This window comes from Cuculus canorus, chromosome 12 (assembly GCF_017976375.1).
Source record: "Cuculus canorus isolate bCucCan1 chromosome 12, bCucCan1.pri, whole genome shotgun sequence".
NCBI classification, from domain to species: Eukaryota; Metazoa; Chordata; class Aves; order Cuculiformes; family Cuculidae; genus Cuculus; species Cuculus canorus.
Genome location: NC_071412.1, coordinates 3584575 through 3599046, shown reverse-complemented (window position 1 = coordinate 3599046; position 14472 = coordinate 3584575). Strand labels below are relative to the sequence as shown.

Below are 14472 nucleotides of genomic sequence, written 5' to 3'. Positions count from 1 at the left end.
CTTTGTTGATAGTAAATACGGCTGTCGAAGAACCTTCCTGAATCAGTAAGTGATTCCAAATTTGTATGAGGGGTAAATAAGAGGGGATTGGTGTTTTATGAACACCATTCCCAGGAATTGTCATATATATTCATACGTATGAGTGTATATTTTTCATGTAATTCTAATGTCTCTGGACATAGTAAAAAAATTCTACATCTACACATGAGAATGCTTTCTGAACATGATTATAAAGTGACCACACTTAAACTGGAAACATTTGAGTAATCTGTGGATACGTTACCCTTTTACAAATCCTGTTTGATCTCTCGGTACTAAATAGGATTATTTTGGTTCTCAGGCTTTCTCAGACACTAAATCTGGAGTAGCTGCTGGCATGTAGCAGGCAGCACCATGTATGTGGTTGTCTGTCTTAAGATGTAGTCTATCCATAGCATGACATTACTCGATACTGGGGAAAACTAAATCTGTGAGTGCTGTGCTGCCCTTTTGAAGACTTGGGTCACCTTGTAATTAAGCACTTTACTGGACTTCAGGGCTGCCTTAGTTATTTACTGTCTCTGCTCCTGTATTTTTAAACTTTCCCTTCAGTTAGGTAGCAAAGTTTTGAATAAGCAGGATTATCTGAGCTTTTTCAAGTTGTTTAAATGTTCTTAATCCATGTGACAATGGCATTTGTTAAAGTAAATTCTGGATTTATATCATGAATTATATAAACGTGTAATGCATTGTGGTTGCAACTTGTTTATTAGAAGTTACACCTCTGCATGAGTCACATACCTGTGTAACGTAGCGTTTTTAAATCTGATTTCTATCTCTGAACTTTTATTTGCAAGTTCACAAAGTAGTGTGTGGATCCACACCATGTAACTAAGAAAAGCTGGCTGGTTGTGAATAAACTTATGCCAGATATGCAGAAGAGCTAATATTACTGTTAAGACTTGAAGCTGTGAATTGGAAATGGTTGAGAGCACTGATCTGGACATTTGGGACGGTTCATAGTTTTGTATGGAGTACTGGATATGACCGTAGTTTTGCATCTGAAATATACTTCGCTGCATAGAAGGAACAATTCTGAGATAAGCTGGAAGGAAGTTTTTTTTAGGGGAAGAAGTTATTTTGAGGCATGTTTTGTAAACTCCTTTTGATCCTATCTTTATCCCCCTTTTTGTGCCTTCCTTTCACAACGTTTTTTTAAATCTCTTCAGACCTTCTGAGGCCAAACAGGTTTGTTGTTACAGAACATCATCCGAAGTGCGCTGGTGGATCAGCTGCTATTGCTGGGGAGCTAGAAAGGAGGGGTCAACTTTGATGCTGCTAAGAAAACGAGGTGTCGCATTTGATTTGGGGATCTCTGGGAGCAGCTTAAGACAGATGCATTTCATGCTGCAGGGCTGAACTCTGAGCAAACATTTTTTTTCAACAGACTAAGCTTGTGAAATTTAAAAGAACTGTAGAGTTTTCAAAAGTTATTAGAGATTTTAGATAAATTTGCTTTCTGAAGGCTTTTGATCTTGAAGGGGCTTTTAGGCGTTCCTTAAGTCAGGTTGTAAAGATGTTTCAAAAACCTGAAAAAAAATTTAAAATTAAAGGAAGTCTGAAATAGGATAAATGAAAGAAATCTATTGTTTTGGAAGGAGAGAAATGCCAGAACTCTTAGCAGGTGTTTGATCTAGCTGAGGAGCTTTGTTGGATGAAGCTGCTGTCTGCCTCTGCAGTGCTTGCAGCCACTCTGCCTGTCCATGGAAGCCACCAGCCCTGGGACAGAGCCCTGCAGGACCACACGAGAACAAGGGCAGAGGAGATGGGAGGGGGAACGAAGGCGCAAGTCAGTCATTTGTTGAATATATTTTATCATGGCCTTGTACACGGGTTTGTTGCAGCTGAGTTTGAGAAGGGCCCAATGTTATTTCTCACTCTTTGGAAAATGTGGTAATTAATGAAAAGTGGGCTCAAAAATAAAATACCCAAGCATGCCTTATCTTTCTATAAATGCACACTAATTACGTGGAAGTACACAAGTTGTCTGCCAGAAGGATGTGTTTTTCCAGGACGTGATTCCAAATGGTTCTTTCTAAACCATGTAAATATATGTATTTAAAAACTGGTAACAAAGATGACTGTCGAATGAACTGAAAACTTACATTAAAAAAAAAATCTAGCGCACATATCAATGCAATTTAGGCTGAAAAATTATTTAGATTCAAACCCAAAAGCACGTGGTACTTCACATAGACACACACACATGGATTCTGTGCCTTTGTGCCCCGCCGGTTCAACCAAGCTGTGTATCTCCACCTGTGCTGGGGTGCAGAGCACACTAACCCAAACGGAGCCTTCTGCTCGTGCCTGGCGCTCCTCGTGCCCTGCCATCCTGTGCAGGCCTGCCACATGCCTGTCTTCTCCTGTTAGTCATTTGTTTATTGTTCCGTCTTGATGCTTCTTTGGTGGCGCTTCTGCTCCTGCATGGCAGGGCTGCACTTTTCTATGTGTGAAATGTTTGGCTGTTGTGAACACTGTTAAGTGTTTTACAGACAAGGTGCAATTTTATTCTGCTCCAAGACTTGTCAGTTGGTGGGAAGGATCCTGTGAGCGTGTGGCTGTTGATAGCACAGGGGTTTCAGTCTGCGTGTGAAGCCTCTTTGAGGCTTGGGTTGTGAGTTCATAGAATCACTAGTTTGAAAAGACCTGTTAGATCATCGAGTCCAACCATTCCTATCTGCCACTAAACCGTGGTGTAACATGGCAGGGGAAGACCAGCTCTAGGTCCTAGTGTTGGATGGATGGGGGCATAGCTTACAAATCCCATAAAAAGTTTACTGAAATCTTTAGAAAGCAGGAAAATGTTTGCTGAGATGTATAGAGTAGCAAATATCTAAAGCCCGAATTCTGCAGTGCAGAATACAGAGTGCTTTAGTTCTTCGGTTTCTTGGCATGAAACATTAGTGGGTTTAGGTTCATAGAAAAATAGATTTGGATGGGAACTTCCATGACCTGAGACAGCAAAAACTATGTAAACTGTCCTGACACATTTTAACCTGTAAATTCCCAGTGATGGTTGTGCTGCTTATCTGTCTCTAGTTTTTCAAAGGTTTTCCGAGTCTCAGCTCACATTTTGCTACAGTTTCAGTCCATACATTTTCTACTCTTAGTAGACAAGGATGAGCTGGAATTTTCATAGCTGATTTTTGAGCATTTCCTAAATGTGGTGGTTTCTCTCTCATTGATTTGACCATTGAGCTTTTCCCAGCTTCCCTTTGCTTGGACTTCTGGATTATTCCTGCTTCTGCAAGAAAGAATGTGTGTTACGTTTTTACATATTAAAGGTCTGTTGTCTGTGTATGTGGGGGGTCCGTTTTGTGAAGATGCAGCAAGGTCGAACATTGCAGGAGGTCATTTGGAGGTGGCAGGCAACCCTTGATAACGCGTTGGCAGAGCTTTGATGTGAAAAGCTTAGATTGCTGCTTTGGGCCAGCTGTAACCAGTCCATGTCACCATTCATCAGTTTTAGAGTTTCAGAAGGGAACAGGGCAGATTAGGAGAGAGCAGCACATGAAATTCTTGTCTTTGGGCAGCTTTTTTGTTCTTGTGACTGGTTTCCATAGCAGGAAAATACTCAGCTTTGGTTAAACCGGTTACGTGTGACTTTGTTGTTATGCTGTAATATGGTTCCTGTATTTAACAGCAGTGTTGAGCAGTGTAAAATCTACTGTCGCCAGATAGCAAGTGGGTGTTTTGCCAGTGTGCTTGTACAGATAGGAACTGCTCCGGCAGCTGAAGGGCAGCTGGCAGCTTTCCTGCCTCGTCATGCACACTGGCATGCTTTCCGCTGCCTGGTGAACTGATTTGCCGCACCAAAATAATTTGCTGGTCCGGGACGCTCTTGTGAATCCTACTGACATCTTGGCACGCTCAAGAGTAGGAAATGAGATTATTCGGCACTCAACTGGTAGTTAGGAGTTTGTGTGTTATTATTACCGAATATGAACTGGTGTTTTGAGCTGAAGATCCCAGCGTATGCTGGGATTCCTCTTGTCCAAAGCCACCCACCTTTGGGAAAATGAGTTAAGCAGAGATTTGGCTGCCGAATCTATCCAGGTGATCCCACAGATGATTCCATGGAGTGTGGTGCAAGCATGGATGCTTGCATGCCATGTGTGCCCTTTCATTAGCATTTTGCTCTTGTAATCCCAGTGCTGATCAAATTATCTGTGCAGCAACAATGCCTCATGGCAGTTTTTCTTTCTTTATCCAAAACTCTATGTCTATACAACAAGGAGAATGGTTCACAGCTGCCACATGAGGCAAGGTCGTGGCAAGGAAGGATTTAAGATTTTGTAGGAGTGAGGGATATCCCTCGGGAATGTTTGTAGTGAAAATCTGGTGATTACTCCTCATCAAATCCCAGGAGCTACTTTCTGAAGTAAAGGAGAGCTCACATGAGTTCTTCTCCTGTGCTGGATGTGGGCAGCCTGTTGCGTTAGGGGAGCTCTCTGAGCAGCCTCAGGAAGGTGTCGGGGCACTTTCTGTGCACTGGGTTCCCTAATTTCTCTACAGAAGTCAATACTGTGGTCACCTCTGCTTGTGCTAAATTCTGAATCTAAGCGCATATTCAGCAATGCTTTAATCTCTTTAAAAAACACCCAACCTGTTGTCATGTTTGTTTCTGTTTTCAAGGGCAGCTGATCACTTAGTTTCTCTCCAACCTCCTTCCATGTCCCCAGCCCTCTGCAGGCCACTGAGGTGCAGAATCGCTCCATCCTCGCCTGCTTTTAACTGATAATAGTTGATCACCGCCTTTTGCAAAATGGCCTGCAGTACATTTTCTTTTTCTTGCCCTTCTGCTGGCTTGCTCTGTTCGCTTTCATTTTGATTTATAGCTCTACATGTGAGTATGTTAATGGAAAAACCTTGAAGGGACAGATTGTGTATGCTCAGACAGCCACTTCAGGAAAGAGCATGCATTTAGCTGCTTAGACCTCCATGTATGTACAGCATTAGGGCTCAGTGGAGCAAGTGGGGTGTGCATTTTATTTAGTAAATGTCTTTCCTAACCTGTCACAGTTCGCCTTTTTTTTCACTTGAGCATATGCTCTGATGGAGGCTGTTGATTCAGCAAAAATAATGACACCCAGTAGAGCTGATCAAATGCTCCAGAAATAGTTTATCGCATAAATTATTCAGTGACTGTTGCTGATTCTTATCACATAATGTGTTTGATCACTTGGAGGTTGGTGTGCTGCTGTGCAGAAGTTTGCTGAGGGGGTTTTTCGGCTTCACTCACCTTTAGTGCAGGGTACAAAGGTTCCCTGTGCTTCTTACAGGCAGTACAGGTGGGGAGGTGAGAGCTTGGGGGGGTCTATTAAAGGCTTGAAGTCCTCTTAAAACAGTTCCAGCTCCGTTGGAGCCCTCCAGTTAGTGAAGTCACAGAGAGTCCCTGTGAGGCGCATGTTAAAGATGTCACCACTCCTTTTTACCCACTGGCTGGACACTGCCACAGTTGTGCCAGTGGAAGAGAGCACTGAACGTGCACTGCGTGGAGGCTTCAGGTCACCCGGCTGGCTGTGCTGAAGCTGAGCTTGCACAACCTCTGGGGCTGATGGAGCCGTGGGAATGGTAGGGAACCCCCAGCAGAAGGCAGCAGGTCCACTGGTTGTTCAGGGAGTGGGCATCTGGCCGTGTTACAGCGTAGGGCTGCTCTGCCAGTCTGCCAGCAGCAAACCAGTTTAATAAGTTCTCATGCACTTCAGTAATTCATATGTGCCCGTTGCCAAGGCAGCTATAGAGTCAGGAAATTTAGGTTCAAAAGTGTGTGGCAGGTCTTTTTTTGGGTGAAGAGAGAATGTGTCTCATGTTTTTCTAGGGAAAGCTCGTTTGCTGCCTGATGTGACACATTATTATTTGTGTCAGGGCTTGTGGGCTTCACTATTCTTCTGTTTTCTGGGCCAAGTAAGTTGTTCATTTAATGCTTAGGGTAATTATACACGCATAAACCTATGATACTGATAAATGGATTATATATCAGATACTGAGGGAAGTGTGTAAAACTGCACTTGTGAAAGATAATGAAAGATCTTTCTTCTGTCACCTGCCCAGTTTGACATGGTCTGCCCGTGGGAACAGCCTTTTCCCTTCCCCAGCGCTGGAGTGGCTTGCTGGGGATTGTAACATCAAAACGCTTTCTGATGCCAGTGGGTGGCTTGGGTGTTCATCTTGGTAAAGGCAGGCGGTAACAGGGATGGGCACGTTGGGAGTGGCAGGGAGACCCTCAAGACTTGGGAGGTTTTTTTCTAGAGAAATCTTTCATAGAATCATAAGATGGTTTGAGTTAGAAGGAACCTTAAAGATCATCCAGTTCCAACCCCCCTGCCACGGTCGGGGACATCTCCCACTGGATCAGACTGCCCAAGGCCCATCCAACCTGGCCTGGAACACCTCCAGGGATGGGGCAGCCACAGCTTCCCTGGGCAACCTGGGCCAGGGCCTCACCACCCTCATGGTAAGAAATTCCTCCTTATGTCTAATCTAAATCTGCCCCTCTCCAGTTTATCCCCATTGCCCCTCGTCCTATCACCACAGGCCTTTGTAAGCACTCCCTCTCCAGCTTTCTTGTAGCCCCTTCAGGTACTGGAAGGTCTCTATAAGGTCTCCTTGGAGCCTTCTCTTTTCCAGGTTGAACAACCCTGACTCTCTCAACCTGTCCTCCTATGGGAGGTGCTCCAGCCCAGTTGAATTGCGTTTGAAATATCTGGCTTACGTCTCGTCTAGTAGCTGGCTGCTAAGCAATGCTTTGACTGTGTGAACATCTATGGTGAAAATCGCAGTTTCGGAAGTGGAAGAGGATCAGGCCTACAAATCTGTCTAGGATGATAACTTGCCTGCGCTTGGTCAATTTGCATTGCAGATGTGGTTTCCTCCCGAGCCAGGGGCTGGGAGGCAGGCTGTTCTCCACAGTCACCCTGCAGTCCTCACACCCATCTTTGCCTGTTGTGCACCACCTTGTCCCTCGAGCACTACAGCTTCTCAGAGCAGCCTCTTCAGTATTTTAACCCAGTGCTTCTTGGGATTGTGAGTGGCCAAAGCAGCCCCTGCTGTGCCATCCCACCACTGTTTCCTTGGTGTTGAGATGCTTCCGAGTTGGTGTCTGGTGAAAATGTTGGTTTCTGCAGTATTTTAGATACATCCACTCTTGCGTGCTTTTTGAAACCTTCATTAGAGAGATATGGGCTCCCTTAGGTCCATGAAGAAAGGTTGTGGGGAGCAGAGAACGTGAAGCTGTGATCCTGGCCCTACTCCAGTATGTCATTGCTGTGTGGAGCTTAGGAGGCACCACAGACAGGATCACCTCCCCTAATGCTGTTCTTTTCCGTGGCCACCTATTTCACATGGAAGAAGAGGGAACAGGAGGCTTCCCTGGAAGGGGTTTGCAATTCGCTGTGGTCTGAAGGCTCTGTTTCACTGCCTGGCTCAGGAGGAGCCTTGGGGGACTTGTTCATCTGGGGACCTGGGAAGAAGCCTGCTTCTCAGCCTGGTCAGTACTTCTGGTGCCGTTGTGGCTCGTTGGGAAGCTGTGGGGTGAAGGACAGGGCTGTCCTTGCAGTGGGTTGGTGTGGGTGTAGTTTCATAGTGTGGGCACTTGCGTTCCCCACTCCACCCTTGGCTTATTGTCCCAGCTTCTGGAAGTGAGAGAACTTCCCCTCATGGTGATGCAACTGCATGCGAGACTCTGCTAAGCAGGTCTGCATTTAAAGCAAACATGAAACTGATTTTATCTTTCTTGCTTTTAATATTAAGATCTAGATCTGTTCCTCAGTTAATGAAGCCCCATAAAATGTTCTGTCACTGGTGCCCAAGGGGTAGCCTGGTGAGAGGGAGATGTCACCTGCTGCTGCTGCCCAAGTGGAGTGAACTCTACCTTGCTGCAGAACCAGGCAGGGGTTTTTTTATCTTCTTGGTGATGGATCATCCCTAGATTAGGTGGACCTTGTGGCAGGTGAGAGCTGCTGTGGCAGTTTGTGCTGCTCATACCATCTTGTGCACCAAGAAAACAGCAAATTATTTGCAGAAGGAAGGATTTAAAAGTTGCAAGCCATGACCTACATTTCTTCTAGTGTTACCTCAGTGCCTGTAACCACCACCCCTCACCTGTCTCTTGCCTCTTAGAAAGGTAGGTTTCAGCCTGCTCTTAATAGAGTCATAGAATCATAGAATAGTTTGGGTTGGAAGGGATCTTAAAGACCATCCAGTTCCACCCCCTGCCATGGGCAGGGACACCTCCCACTGGCTCAGGCTGCCCAAGGCCCATCCAACCTGGCCTGGAACCCCTCCAGGGATGGGGCAGCCACAGCTTCCCTGGGCAGCCCGGGCCAGGGCATCACCATTCTCATGGTGAAGAAATTCTTCCCAATGTCCATCTAAATCTGCTCCTCTCCACTTTATACCCGTTCCCCCTCATCCTATTCATCTGATAACGTTGTAAAGCAGTAGGGAGTGTTACTGTCCTTGCACGCATGTGCCAAGGAATGTGTCTCCACCCTAAAACCAGGGAGAGGAGTGTAAGAGAAAGGAAGCGCTATATTTTTGGTAGAGCTTCCTCCATGCAATTACATTTTCTGCTGAGACAAATTACCTGTAATGGTAGAATCTGAGCAATTCAGTCAGTTTGGGGTTTTTTTGTTGTTTTTTTTTCCCTCTAGTCTTGTGGTCCTGCACGGAAGCAGATCTGAGGCTGTTTCAATATTGCTTACTTTGGCACTTTATAATGATTCTTCTTGATCCTTCCTCCTGCCGGTGAAGCAATGCATAAATATCTGTCACGTGGTGAGCATTCAAGTTAGTTGTTAGAATCAAGTTGTTAATAGCTGAGGAGACTATGCTAGACCACCTCAGCATCCTCAGGGCAGTGGTTGGTCATACTATAGTTGGGAACCACCCCTCTAGAGGCCAGCAGTGATAGCAGTCTGTCCTTGAGACTGATAAATGGCAGATGAGCTTAGAGGAGCACCACAGTAACTCACTGTGGGGCTGATGCCCTGCTTCCTCAGGCAGATGTTTTGGAGATGCTGTTGAACTTTTCCCCTGCAGTTCCAGGTCTCCCTTTCTGAACGTAGCAGCGTGTGTGGAGTAAGCACAGTAGCTGGAGCAGTGCTTCTCCTCCGGTTCTGCTGGCTTCTCCCAGAGCCTTTATGTTAGCGTGGCTCTCTCAGTCCCAAACGCTGCCTGAAATGAAATGCTTGGGACCAAACATGATGGTTGGAGTGGAGCAGCACACTGTGCCGATAATCAATGTGCCGTGGTGAGTTAAAATAGCTGCTGGTCTGGGCGTGTTTGAAGGATGGTGCTAGGAACCTGGGCCACCTTCCCGCTGCACAGATGTGCCAGGCGAGCTGCTGCAGAGGGATCCGGCATCCATTGAGAAACCTTCGCCTCAGTAGGGAGCTGCTTGTGAGACTGAATTTTACAGGAGAAGGTGTGAAGTAGGTAGGCAGACATCATTGTAAACCTCCAAAGACAAAGCTCACGCTCCAGAAGGTATGTTGTTCTGTGCAATTTACTTCCAAGATGTTAATCCAAACAGGATTTTATTTTTCTTCTCTTTTAGTAGTAGAATGAACATCATTCTTTCATGAGAAGGTTCTATACTGGGCAAAAAGGAGTTACCTTTGTGGAGTGATATCCATTTGGGCACTGACAGGCTTTTCATTGTCATGGTAGGGTCTTATGTGGCATGAAGGGATCTGAACAGGCTGGACCGCTGGGCTGAGGCCGATGGCATGAGGTTCAACAAGGCCAAATGCCGGGTCCTGCACTTGGGGCACAACAACCCTATGCAGTGCTACAGACTGGGGGAAGAGTGGCTGGAGAGCTGCACGGAGGAGAAGGACCTGGGGGTAATGATTGACAGCGAATGAACATGAGCCAGCAGTGTGCCCAGGTGGCCAAGAAGGCCAATGGCATCTTGGCTTGGATCAGAAACGGTGTGACCAGCAGGTCCAGGGAGGGGATTCTCCCTCTGTACTCAGCACTGGTGAGACCGCACCTTGAGTACCGTGTTCAGTTCTGGGCCCCTCATCACAAGAAGGATGTTGAGGCTCTGGAGTGTGTCCAGAGAAGAGCAACGAAGCTGGTGAGGGGCTGGAGAACAAGTCTGACGAGGAGCGGCTGAGAGAGCTGGGGTTGTTTAGCCTGGAGAAGAGGAGGCTGAGGGGAGACCTTATTGCTCTCTACAACTACCTGAAAGGAGGTTGTGGAGAGGAGGGAGCTGGGCTCTTCTCCCAAGTGACAGGGGACAGGACAAGGGGGAATGGCCTGAAGCTCCACCAGGGGAGGTTCAGGCTGGATATCAGGAAAAAATTCTTCACTGAAAGAGTCATCGGGCACTGGCAGAGGCTGCCCAGGGAGGGGGTCGAGTCACCTTCCCTGGAGGTGTTTAAGGGATGGGTGGATGAGGTGCTGAGGGACATGGTTTAGGGAGTGTTAGGAATGGTTGGACTCGATGATCCAGTGGGTCCTTTCCAACCTGGTGATTCTATGATTCTATGAAAATAAGATGCTATTCTTCATCATTGACTCGGACAGCCTGATCCAGTGGGATGTCCCTGCCCAGGGCAGGGGGGTTGGAACTGGATGATCTTTAAGGTCCCTTCCAACCCAAACTATTCTATGATTCTGTGACTTCAGCAACAATTGCAGCACCCACCAAGGACTGCAACTCCTGGCATTCATCTGCAAAAAGTAGTGACGCTGCAAGGCCATACCAGATAGGTTACGCACAGGTAACTTGACCCGGTGATAGAAAGGGGAAACTAACTTGAACCTTAGAAGGTCACATTGTGTTGCTTCTTTGGTTTCTCAATCTAAAGCCCACTACGTACCCCTGGAAGGCCTAGGGGAAGCTAAAATTAAGTCAGTCAGATAAATATTTATAGTAGATATGTTAGGATGTAATCCTCAAGGGGTCTGATTGCTCTCTCTGTTCTCCAACACATACTAAAGGGGAAATAATAGCACTATAAATACAGTCACGTGTAGCTAGGTCATTGCGTTAGGGAAGTTTATGGTTGTTCTCTAGGGACTAGAGTTGCAGCAGTGAAAAAATTAACAGGGAACTGTAAAACCAGTGGAGAGTGATCCCTTTGCAAATGATACTTCAGTTGTGAGGCTTCAGTTACACGATGATTCATCATTACAGTAGCAATCGGGTTTAAAGTCCCTGTATGTGCAAGTCATGTCAGTTACCAGTGCAGCATTTTTACAGGCTGATCAGACCATTTTGTTGCAGATTTCTTTGGAGAAGCCAAGGCCGTCAGCTCTTTTGAGTAATTTCTGGTGGGTTTTATTTAAGTTCTTTTTCCTTACATTAGCAAATAGAACAGTGCACAAGAATTTGAGGATTCAGATGAAAATACTAAAATTATGTTATTTTTCAAGTGTCAGCGATCCACACCAGACATCTTCCAAAGTACTTAATAGCTATACACAAAGGGCAACATTGTGTAGTAAATTAGTTTCTTCAGTTTGGTTTTGCTCTTCCCTTTTTAGGGGCAAAATGGTGAGCTGCTATGTGCTTCCTCCGGAACAGTCTGCTCTGATTCAGTAATAAAGTGGATCGAGTTTGCATGAATTAAAAATGGCTTCCATAGAAAGTAGAAGGACCTAACTTTCATAAAACCATGATCCCCAGCTGCTGTGGGGAAAATCTTGGAGGTTAATGTTCTGCTTCTTTGACCAGGAAGTTCCTGGTATTTCAAATTCTTCCTGGGAGATATTTAGTTTTTAATTTAATCCAGTGATGCCCTCATGGAGGGATGGAGGGTGACTCCCTGAGCTGGGGATGTTGGGGTGCGTGTGCCTCCAGCCTGCAGCTGTATGGGCCTTTCTGCTTGTTTATTGGGAAGCCAGAAGAGTCAGAAGGGAGTTGTGCAAAACAATGCTTGCTTTCTTTTCCAAAGGGGAAGGCAGCATATATGCAGGGACTCTTTATCTGTCCTCTTTCCAGCCTGGGAACTTGAACCTTAGTATCTCCTTAATGTCATTCAGTCTCTACTTGTTAGACCCTAGCAACCTTGCTACTTTATTTCCTATTTCTCTGCAGTTAACTCTGAAATTAAGTTTCTACTGTCTAGGAGTTTTGGATAAGCATGTATTGTTTATCCTACACGTGACACCAATACCGAAATACATCTGTCTAGCTGCTCCATGTATAGTGTTTTAATCTATGCAGGCAGTACCTGGGGTATATTTAGGGTCATGACTATATTTAGTATATTGTACTGACAGCCAAAAGGTCTGGGTTGTGGGGACTGGCTCAGGGACATGGGTTGGTGGCAGATAGGAATGGTTGGACTCGATGATCTAAGAGGTCTTTTCCAACCTGGTGGTTCTATGATTTTAAGGCTTTGGCTTTTGAGTACCAACAGCAAGCTGAAACTTTCTCCTAAGTCCCTGGTGTTTGGGCTACATAAACAGCAAGTAATTGGTTCCGCTAGAATTTATATTATCACTCTGTTGTTGATTTTCAGCTTCTCTGTGACAATGGGAGCTCTGGAAGAGAATGAATAAAATCTCTTTGCTTTGCTCAAAGTAGTTACAAATATGTGAAAGGAGTGGGCTAAGTGTGCTGTATTCTGGTCTGGGATTCCTGCAGCCTTAACTGTTTGTCCCAGTGTCTCTGAATATGCGTGTGATTGTTAGCATGATGGAGAAGGACCTTGTAACAGGAACCATTCAACTTGTCCTCACCCCGAACCAGATTTCATTTCTCTGCTGTAAATTATGTTTGGCACAAGTTTTATCTAGTTCCATCGTTCATCTTCTCACCTAACTTCCTACACTCTTTTTACTTTGACCTTTGTTTTGGATCTTTCTCTTGTGGTTGTGTATTGTGTTGAACAGGCTGCTGCAGTCACTCCCCAAACACCTGCTGAGCCTGGAAATTTTATCATAGATCAGTCAGCATCACGTGGTGGGACTAGTTTATGCTGAAACAAAATCCTCTTTAGTTATCTTTCTTTTTTTTTTTTCCCCCAGGTGGATAGCTGAAAATAGCCTTGTTCAAACAGACCTCCCACAGAAGCCTGTGTGAGACTGGCAGACACGAGAGATTGAATAAGTGCTTCATGATTTGGTTTTGACTTAATAGTTCATCTCAGCAGTTGAAAAGAGAAAAAAAAAAGAAACAAAACCCACTACCCTTTATTCACTGAAGAGCTTTCAACTTTGTGCTTGACAACTGCATTTATCTGATCATTTAGAAGAAAACTGATTTTCATGCAATTGCCTTCTAATATCAAGCCATAAAGCAGAGTCTGATCTGGAGTCTGATCCCAGAAGACCTCACCTAGCACTGTCTGCTGGCTGCAGCAAACAGCGATTTCTCGTGAATAATTAAGTCCCTGAGGAGCATCAATAGCTGTGTTGCCAATATCACGTTTAGATAAGAAGGAGGAACTGTAGGTGATGTGGAAGGATTACTTTGAAGAATCTGCTGTGTCTTTAAAGCACTTTCTAACTGAGGGCTGATGTCTATCAAATCCTCCTCTTGACAATTAAAATCAGGGCTGAAATTGCTGCAACTGTAGAGCAGCAGAGCTTCAGGAGGTCCAAGCCTTCCTGAGCACATCAGCTTGTTGCTCCAGTCATCTTCTGGATTGGTGCAGGCTAAGGCTGTGTTCAGATATGTCCCAAAGTACCTCAGACCTGAAATGCTCTCCCCACTCCCGGCTGCCTTTAACTACAGCTACCAGGGAAAGAGCTGGAGTCGATCTTTTTTCGGCAAGTGCAGCCTATTCCCATTCCTTCTCTGGGCAGCCCCATGCTCAGTGCCCATGGACACAATGTTTAACAGGCTTTCCAGAGTGTGTACTCACAGGGAGTGCTTAGCCCCCCTTCCCACATCAAACCGTTGAGTTTCAGGAGAGCTAAACACTCACGGCTTTTGCCACAGCTAATGGGAGCTGCAGTAAGAGCTCAGCAATCATGGAAATCAAGCCTTTAATTGCACTCTCGGGATGGAAAGGAGATGGCTTATCCTACCGTGAACCTTTAAAAGCCCTGGTACTGCAGTGGAAATGGTTTGTAATAGCAGGAATAAATTCATTACTAAATTTCTCCTTTCTTGTCCAATCACTAATTTAGTACGGTTCCAGCGTTAGCCTCTGCTGCGTGTGGCTGGTGCTCGAGCTGGGGGAAAGCAGCTCAGTGCTTCATGGATCTTGGTAGTATCACATTTCTGGGAAAAAAAAAAGCTTCCTAGCTCATTTTGATATAGACGGAGTAACAGATGTTCCTATTTACTAGCTTGATTAGCAACTTGTTTCCTTCTGGAGTATAGGCTGTACATAAAGAATAGCAGCTGTAATGTTTTAGGAAAGTAAGTCTAAAGGAAATACATAGGAAAGAGGGATTGACCGTATGGAACACTAACAGGCAAGAGCTTTGTACTGCCAGGGTGAAGACAAATGTTTTAATGGA

General features: G+C 45.3%; 1 protein-coding gene across 1 annotated transcript in view; it reads left to right on the top strand.

Annotated features, from left to right (window-relative positions):
- LEO1 (LEO1 homolog, Paf1/RNA polymerase II complex component) overlaps positions 1 to 14047 on the top strand; it is a 33583-nt gene extending 19536 nt beyond the window's left edge. The window contains exon 13 of the transcript XR_008451880.1: positions 13030 to 14047. The gene's annotated coding sequence lies outside the window, so the exon portion shown is untranslated. The remainder of the gene's footprint in view (positions 1 to 13029) is intronic.
- Positions 14048 to 14472: the final 425 nt, after the last annotated feature.